Source organism: Lolium rigidum, chromosome 6, assembly GCF_022539505.1.
Source record: "Lolium rigidum isolate FL_2022 chromosome 6, APGP_CSIRO_Lrig_0.1, whole genome shotgun sequence".
In the NCBI taxonomy this organism is placed as follows: Eukaryota; Viridiplantae; Streptophyta; class Magnoliopsida; order Poales; family Poaceae; genus Lolium; species Lolium rigidum.
Genome location: NC_061513.1, coordinates 251816148 through 251825412, shown reverse-complemented (window position 1 = coordinate 251825412; position 9265 = coordinate 251816148).

The following is a 9265-nucleotide window of genomic DNA, read 5'->3' as shown; positions in this document are numbered from 1 at the left end:
TGAATAGTACTCTTGAGAGTCTCCCCTCTTCCTCCGACTCTCCCCTCTCTCGCCACTGACCACGGCAGATGCTACCGGGGGTAGCACGTCGTTGATGCGGGGGCAAGGAAACATGGCCATACGCGGATCGAGGTGCACAGGACGCAAGGGTTTACCCAGGTTCAGCCCCTCCGGAGAGTAAAGGGCCTACGTCCTGCTAGATCTTTATTGCTCAGTGGAGAATTACAATGGGGGGCTCAGCCGGCGGCTACGCCGAGAGCTTACAAGGGGAGATTGAATCTCAGATGACGTGTCCCTTTAGGGTTTTAGCTCGGGGGTTTATATGGACACCCCCGATCTAGGGTTACATGGAGATAACTCCGAATCACACGAGTTACTACTAATCGGGATTCGCTACCCCTCCTGCACGCAATCCCCTCATCCAGTCGCACGGGCCTCCTCCTTGGATCAGGGGCCCAGTCGCTCCATGGCCCAGTCGCTTAGGTCGACTGGCGGCCCAGCTGGGTCTTCCTTCTTCATAGCGAATAGGGCTGGCGACCCACCCCTATGGGTGTATCCCCATCAGTAGTCCCCGAGCGCGGTGGCGATGAAGCGTGGATTTAAGGCGATCTTCGAAGAAGGGCGGCGATGAACCAGGACAAATCACCATCGGGCTCTCAAAGACGAGGTCGCGGCGTAGTCCCGACCTCCAGTCGCCGGTACCTGACGAGTCAGGAGACATGCATCAATCGGTTTCGGCCGGTCGGCGTGGGCCACTCGGCGCCGGCCAGTCGGTGTGTGACAGTCGGCGCTAGCCAGTCGCCGTTTACCAGTCGGCGTGCATTCACCGTAGGGACACGTGGAAGAGCCAACGGCTAGATTTCACGTTGACCGAGGCGCGAGCCGTTTGCGCGAAGTTGACCATTGGGCTTGACATGACCACTAACGGCTAGTTTTAACGGCTATTCAGCCGGAGCCCGTGGTAATCCCGACCGTTGATTACGGGGCGGCGATTTCGGAACAAATCAACGAGCAGATCTTCTCCTTAACACGGGCGAGTGCGGTGGTATAAAGGACCGCTCCCAGGGTTAGGGCTTATCATTCCGCCGCATTCTTCCCTCATCTTCTCCTCATCTTTTCCTCATTCCAACCTTCCCATACTCCAATGGCGGCGAAAGGATGGGGCAAGTCCAAGGTCACCAAGGAGGCCTTGATCCCGTACGTGGCTGCGGGGATCATTCCCGAGTTCAAGCGGGGACGGTGGAGAGTGCCGGCGGCGAACGAAGTAGAACCGCTCCCGCACCCCGGCGAGTTCGTGCTCTTTCTGAGTTTCCTCGACCGAGGTCTTACTCTCCCTTCCTCCGATTTCTTCCGACAACTCCTCTCCTTCTACAACATCAAGGTCTCCGATCTCGGCCCGCACAGCGTTCAGCAAATCGCGCTGTTCGTGGCACTGTGCGAGTGCTACCTGGGCTGCCCGCCGTACTTCCCTTTGTGGGTGTCCATCTTCCATGGGCGGGCGGGCGAGCCGGGTTAGCAAGAGCGTCTAGTCGCTGATTCCCAACGGCGGGATCACGTTCCAGGTGAAGTCCGGGGAGAACTTCATCGACATGGCACTGCCCAAGAAGGCGCAGTCGCAGTGGCGTAAGTTCTGGTTCTACGCTCTGGAGTACACTCCTCCAGGCGGAGTCCCCATCCCCCAGTATACGCCGGAGCCGAGTGTGCCTCGGCGCCTCAACGTGAGGTCGCTGCCGAAGGACCAGGAGGAGGTGGTGGGGGGGATGCGCCTGGCGATCCAGGCGCTGAAGGATAGCGGTTTGACGGCCGCCAATATGTACAACTGTTGGCTCGGCCGCCGCTTGGTTCCTCTTCGCTGCCGCGCCCACCTCATGTGGGAATACAAGGGGCAGAACGACTGCACCCGGTCGTCAGCGACCGAGTGGGATGAGGCCGAGTACCGGAAGGCACTCGCCAAGGTCACCACCGCCGTCTTCACCTCCTTCGATGATGGGCTGCAGCCCTTCTCCGAAGACAAGCCAGCGCCAAAGGTAACATTTTACCCTTTTTACTCGTTCTTAGGGAAGCCAAGTGATTGTTAACTCGGTCAGTCGCTTGGAATGCAGCGGTGGCAGACGGTCGCCAACCATCTTCCCCCACTTGCAGGGAAGGAGCCTCCGGAAATGACCGAAGGCGAGGACGACGAGGTTGAAGACGAGGGGGACCGCACTGAGTCGGACTCCAAGGCGCGGGACTTCGTCAGGCTTCCTCGAGGAACAAAGCAGGGGGCGGCCTCCTCTTCGCAGAGCGCGCTGGGCGAGAACGCCCAGGAGGACGACGAAGGAGAGGAGTCGACTTCCCCTCCAGAGAGGAAGGAGGCCGCGAAGAAGGAGGGCGAACCGCGCCCCAAGCGACCGCGCCAAACCATCCTCGAGGGTGCCACCGACCTCCATCGCCCCCTCAAGGATGCTTTGGAAGCCGGGGCCCGAGTCGGCCCGGGCGTCAAGGCCATCCCCACCGTGAAGTAGGCGGCTTGTCCCTGCTTGTGTCTTGATTTGTTACTATGGTATTGGAGTCTCATATTCTTCTCTGCAGATCTAAGAGGAAGGTCCTAACAAGGCCCGCCCCGGTGGCAGGGGCAGCGGCCACGAAGGCGGCAGAGGCGAAGAAGGCCGCCGAGCTGAAGAAAGCCGCCGAGGCGAAGAAGGCGTCCGCCGATCCCGCGGACCTGTCCTCCGTGCGGGAGGAGACCGTCGTCGAGAGTCAGGCGGTGGATGCGACCGCGAGCCCCGCCGAGCCAGTCGACGGGAGCTATCCCCTGGCGAGTGTGAGTCGCGCGGAAAGGGCGACGGCGAATGTCACTCCCAACGCGGCTCAGGATCCGATCGTCGTCCCTTCTTCGACCGTGGGGGAGCCGAGCGCAGCCGCGGGGAGCGATTCTCCAGCGCCGATAAAGGAGCGGCGGACCAAGGCCGCCAGGGATCCGGCTCGTCCCAGCGATCCCGCTGCTATCGACTGAGGCGGAGATGCAAGGAGGTGGGACGCACGAGTCTCGCGGACCTCCGCTATCGACCCTGTCCTTCACTGAGCTGCACACGACGCTTAGTGAAGTTCATGTGGTAGGTTTTGTATGTTCGGCGTGGTTCCCTCCCAGTCCCCGAGGGTCGACTCGGGCTGAAGGGGCGAGTCGAGTCTCTTCATATTGGAACCAGGCGATCGTTGTACTGAAGTTTCCTTTTTGTTGTGCAGGCGGAGGTAAAGCGGCTGACGGCCCTCGTGGAAGAGGCGGCGGAGAAAAACCTTCGCCTAATCGCCCTTGGCAGTAAGTATCTGTTCGCACAGTCCTTGGTTTCGCCGGTGTATTTTCTGCTCTTGCCCTCATGATCTTCCACTTCTTTTAGCAGAGGCGCGGGAAAGGGCGCTTGCCGAGGCTCGAGAGGGGTATGTGAAGGAGTCCTACTTCAGGGAGGCTGACTTCCGAGCCCAGCAAGCCGAGGAGGCGAAGAAGAAGGCAAAGGCGGAGGTCGCTGATCTGACCAAGGTCCTGGAGGACAAGGGCAAGGAGCTCGAAGATGTAATCGCTGACTACAAGGTCAGACTTGAGGCCGCGGCGGAGGCGAGGGACGCTGCCAGGGGTGCAGCCGCTTCTCTGCGTGAGGAGCTGGCGGCTCTAAAGCTGCAGCATTCGAAGGAGCTCGCGGCCGAAAAGGAGGCGTCGGAAGGTACTCTTTTGGCTGTTCAAGCTGAGAAGACGAGCTTCGAGGCCTCCGTCCGCGAGATGTCACGGCAATTGCTCGGTGAGTGTTTACTTTCTTTTAATTTTTTCGGTCGCCAACTTGTACTGCGAGCCCGTTACGGGGGTTTGGCCCTTAAGCGTGGCGAGTCCGCTTCGGGGGTCCAGTCCCCGAGCGTGGCGAGTCCGCTTCGGGGGTCCAGTCCCCGAGCGTGGCGAGTCCGCTTCGGGGGTCCAGTCCCCGAGCGTGGCGAGTGCGCTTCGGGGGTCCAGTCCCCGAGCGTGGCGAATCCCTGATAGAGCGAGTTCTGACTTAGAGAATTTTTTTCCTGCTTGTGTTTCCAGGGCAATGCGACTTCGTTAAGTCGGCGACTCCTCGGGAGTGTCTCCAGGAGGCGACGACGCGCATCATTGCTTGTGCAGGGGAGATCTTGGCGGCGCTTCAGTACCTGAGCCCGCGGGAGGTAATTCCTCGGGACGCGCCGTCGGTCTTCAAGGCCGTCTCCGATATTCCGGCGGTGGTTGATTGGCTCCGCCGCTCCTCCTGTCGAGTGGGTGTCACCATGGCGCTTAGCATGGTGCTTGCCCATTATTCTGAGGGCTTCGACGTGGAGGAGGTGACGGCCGGCTTCCCGTCCGAGACTGGAGAATTTGACATCGCCGAGGTGCTGCGTCTGATGGAGGTGGTTCGCCCTTACGCCGACCGGGTGTTGGCGACTGCGGACTTGGAGACACACATCGCCAGCCAGTCGGCCCCCGAAGACGCGGAGAAGGTGCCAGGCCCGCAGGATTTCCCCGCCGAGCGGCTTTTCCATGCCGCGGCTACCAAGGCCCTGTCAACTTACCCCGTCGTCCGGTACACCCCGAAGTTCCGTCACGGGGACGGTGGAGCCGAGCCGGTGGTGGAGGGAAAGTCGAGCTCGCCCAAGTAGGTTGACGTGCTTTGTAGTGAGCGGATGTGTTGTCCCCCGAGCGGTTGACTCGAGGGTGTGTTATTTGTACATGGGATGCTTTTGGTGAATGAATGTTGGTGACTTTTGCTGCTCTTTTCTCTTTGCTTGTTCGAGCGATTGGAGTGATCCTACTCTTCCATGGCCCGAGGGGCTAGTCGCTATGCGACCCCGATGAAGGCTATCGGCATGACTGTTTTCCTGTTCAAGCTGGGCATCCCCAGTCGCAGTACGTAGTCATTTTGCGCGGATAGCAGCCTCATGGGTGGGTGAGTGGATTTATTGCGCTGTCTGTGTAGCGTGCCTCTCGTCGTGGCTCGGTGAGCCAGTCGCTAGGCGACTCCAAAGGGGTTCTTGGTCGGGCGTTTTTCCTTGGCGAACCGCGGGTCCGTTTTGCGGGGTCCCTAGTCGAAGTACTTAGCCTTTCAAGTCACCTGCCTAAGGTAGAGGAGGGCGTGGAGTTGTGCTTTATAGCGCAGCACTGTGCGATTGCTGGGCCCGGAGGGCTGGTCGAGCGAGCGACCCTGCGGCCAGATCCAGTCACCGTGTTCACTTAGCGGCGTAAGAGACACGGGGCAGACCGGTCCTGGTATTGCGACCGGTGGCTCGTTGTGTTCTTGTTAGCCGAGCTACTTGGTCGATCGTGGATTGCTCGGTCAGCAGCAACAATCGAAGGTCTCGCAGTCCCCGAGTCGCGCACGTTGGGCGATTCGACTCGCGGGGATGGGAGATGAGTTAAGGTCGGCGAGCGCTGCAGAATGGTTGGCGAATGCGATTTGGAGAGACAAGTGTTTTTCATTTATATTCTTGAAGTCGCTTACATGTTTATGCTAGGTGTAGAACCGGCGGAGAAGGTTGACGTTCCAGGGGCGCTCGACTTCTCTGGTGAGCGGCTCGCCCTTGTCGTTCTTGCGGACGTCATTGAGGTAGTAGGCATCGTTGCCAAGCACGCGGCTGATGGCGAATGGTCCCTCCTACGGGGGAGAAAGCTTGTGCATGCCCTTTTTGTCTTGTATGAGCCGAAGGACGAGGTCGCCTTCTTGGAAGGAGCGACTGCGCACTCGGCGACTATGGTATCGGCGCAGGTCTTGCTGGTAAATGGCCGTTCTGGAGAGTGCGAGGTCTCGTGCCTCGTCGAGGAGGTCGACGTTGTCTTGCCGAGATTGCTCGTTTTCTTCTTCGACGTAGCTGGCGACTCGTGGTGAATCATAAGCGATGTCTGTTGGCATGACGGCTTCGGTGCCATACACCAGGAAGAAGGGCGTGTAGCCAGTCGACCTATTTGGTGTTGTGCGAATGCCCCAGAGTACCGAAGATAGTTCTTCGGCCCAGCAGCCAGCCGCGCGCTCCAGGGGTACCATCAGCCGTGGTTTGATCCCATGGAGGATGCTCTGGTTTGCTCTTTCTGCTTGTCTGTTCGACTCGGGGTGTGCGACTGCCGCGAGGTCGAGTCGGATGCCCTTTTCTTCGCAGAAGTCAGCCATTTCCCCTTTGGCGAAGTTTGTACCGTTATCCTTTATGATGCTGTGGGGGTAGCCGTAGCGGTAGATCAACTCCCGGAGAAACTTGGTCGCCGTTTTGCCGTCGCATTTTTTGATGGGTTTTGCTTCTATCCATTTGGTGAACTTGTCCACGGCGACGAGGAGATGGGTATATCCGCCGGGCGCCGTTTTGAACTTCCCCACCATATCCATGCCCCAGACGGTGAATGGCCAGGTGAGGGGTATGGTCTTCAGTGCTGAGCCCGGCATGTGCGACTGGCTGGCGTATTTCTGGCAACCGGCGCATGCTCGAACAATAGCCATGGCGTCGTCGTGAGCTGTTGGCCAGTAGAAGCCGTGCTGAAAAGCTTTGGCCACGATCGAGCGGGCGCCTGCATGATGGCCGCAGTCGCCCGCGTGGATGTCTCGGAGGATCTTGCGACCTTCATTGGCGGTGACGCAGCGCTGGAATATCCCGGAGATGCTGCATTTGTAGAGTTCGTTGTTGATGATGGTAAAGGACTTGCAGCGGCGCACGAGGGTGCGTGCCTCTGTTTCATTCGTCGGTAGTATCTGGCGCTCGAGGTAGCTGAGGTACGGCTCAGTCCAGTCCCCAGCATCCGTGGCGAGTGCGACTAGGGCGGAGTCGGGTGCAGGTGGTTCGGCGATGTCGATTTCCCGTGGTATGTGCACCGATGAACGGGCGAGGACGTCGAGGAAGACTCCTGGGGGGGGTATCCGCTTGGACCCAAGCCTGGCCAAGGCGTCTGCTTCTTCGTTCTTGCGCCTGTCGATCCACTCGACGATGTGGCTAGCGAAGCTGGCGCCGGCTTGGTCGACCGCTCGTTTGTAGGCAATCATGTTGGCGTCGGAGGCGTCGCAGGTGCCGGACGTCTGGCTAGCGACGAGGTCGGAGTCGCCGAGGCATCGCAGGCGAGTTGCGCCCATCTCCCTTGCGACGCGCATGCCATGGAGGAGTGCTTCATACTCGGCCATATTGTTGGTGCAGGGTTCGAATCGGAGCTGCAAGACGTACCGCACGACGTCGCCTTTGGGCGAGGTGAGGACGACGCCTGCGCCTGCTCCTTCGAGGTTTTTAGAGCCGTCGAAGTGTAGCATCCAATGCTTGAGGTCGGCCTGGGAGCTCGGCTGCTGTGCTTCTTCCCAGTCGACGAGGAAGTCGGCTAGTGCCTGGGACTTGATGGTATGGCGCGACTCGTACGTGATGTTGTGGACGCCGAGTTCGACTGCCCACTTGGCTATCCGTCCGGTTGCGTCACGGTTCCGGATGATGTCGGCGAGTGGAGTTGAAGCAACCACTTTGATGGGGTGCTCGTGGAAGTAAGGGGCCAGTCGCCGCTGGGCCCTCAGTACTACGTACACCAGTTTTTGGTAGTGCGGGTAGCGCTGCTTCGATTCGATGAGGGCTTCACTGATGTAGTAGACTGGGCGTTGGATCAGCTGCTCTTTCCCTTCTTCTTTGCGTTCAACGACCATGACTGCACTTATCGCGCGATTCGACGTGGCGACGTATAGCAACATCCTTTCTTGAGGGAGTGGGGCCGCGAGGACAGGTGCATTCCTGAGAGCGTGTTGGAGCTCTTCTAGGGCCTTTTGCGCCTCGTCTGTCCACACGAACGATTCTGATTTCTTCAAGAGGCGATAGAGTGGCGTAGCCTTGTCGCCGAGTCGCGGGATGAAGCGACTGAGTGCCGCGACCCGCCCGGTGAGCTTCTGCGCGTCGACTAGGCAGGTTGGTTGCTTGGTGCGCATGACCGCTGCCGTTTTCTCCGGGTTGGGCTCGATGCCGTGCTTGGAGACGACGTAGCCGAGTAGCTGTCCGGATGGGACTCCGAAGGTGCACTTCAGGGGGTTGAGCTTGATGTTGTACCGCCGCAGGTTTGCGAATGTTTCGGCGAGGTCGGCGACCAGGTCGTCCTGGCGAGTCGACTTCACGACCACGTCGTCTATATAGACGTGGACGTTGCGGCCGATCTGGCTTTCTAGGCAGCTGTTCATGCACCGTTGATAGGTGGCGCCAGCGTTCCGGAGGCCGAAGGTCATGGCCATGTAGCAGTAGGCGCCGAGCGGCGTTATGAACGCCGTCTTCTCCTGGTCCTCCTTGGCCATCTTTATTTGGTTGTAGCCGGAATATGCATCGAGGAAGCATAGCGACTCGGAACCAGCGACCGCATCGATAATCTGGTCGATTCGCAGTAGGACGAATGGGTCCTTTGGGCAGGCGCGGTTCAGGCTTGTGTAATCGATACACATGCGCCACATCTTGTTTTTCTTCAGCACCAAAACTGGGTTTGCCAGCCACTTGGGGTGCTTGATTTCTATGATGAAACCGGCGGCGAGTAGCCGGTTCACCTCTTCGGCGATTGCACGCCGGCGCTCTTCTCCCACGGGCCGCATCGCCTGCCTAACGGGGCGTGCGGTGGGGTCGATGTGTAAATTGTGCTCAGCAAGTTCTCTCGGGACACCTGGCATGTCAGACGGTTTCCATGCAAAGATATCTCGATTCTCACGGAGGAACTTGATGAGCGCGCTTTCCTATTGGGCGGACAGACCCGTCCCAATGGTAACCTGCCTACTCAAATCATTTTCTACAAGGTCTACTTGGCGAGTATCGGTAGTAGGCTTGAAGGTCGCTGCAGGCGAGTCGAGATCGGTCGGCTTCTCGAGGATGGTGGGGTCGTTGCTGTCGACCGGGTACTTGGCGAGTTCGGCGTTGTTGTCGAGTTCTTCGGCGATGACGGCATCGGCGAGCTTGGCGCTGTCGTCCTCGCACTCCAGTGCCATTGCCGGGTCGCCGTGGACGGTTATGATACCGCGGGGCCCGGGCATCTTCATCATGTTGTAGGCGTAATGGGGCGCGGCCATGAATCTGGCGAACGCCTGGAGACCGAGGACGCGGTGGTATGGGCTACGGAAGTTGACCACCTCGAATGTTATCCGCTCGGTGCGGTAATTCACAGGCGTGCCGAAGGTGACTGGCAGCGTGACCTTGCCGATTGGAAAGGCTTTCCGCCCTGGGACGATGCCGTGGAACGTGACTTTGGTGTCCTCAAGGCGCGAGTCCGGCAGACCGAGTTGCTGGAAGGTTTCGTAGTACATTATAT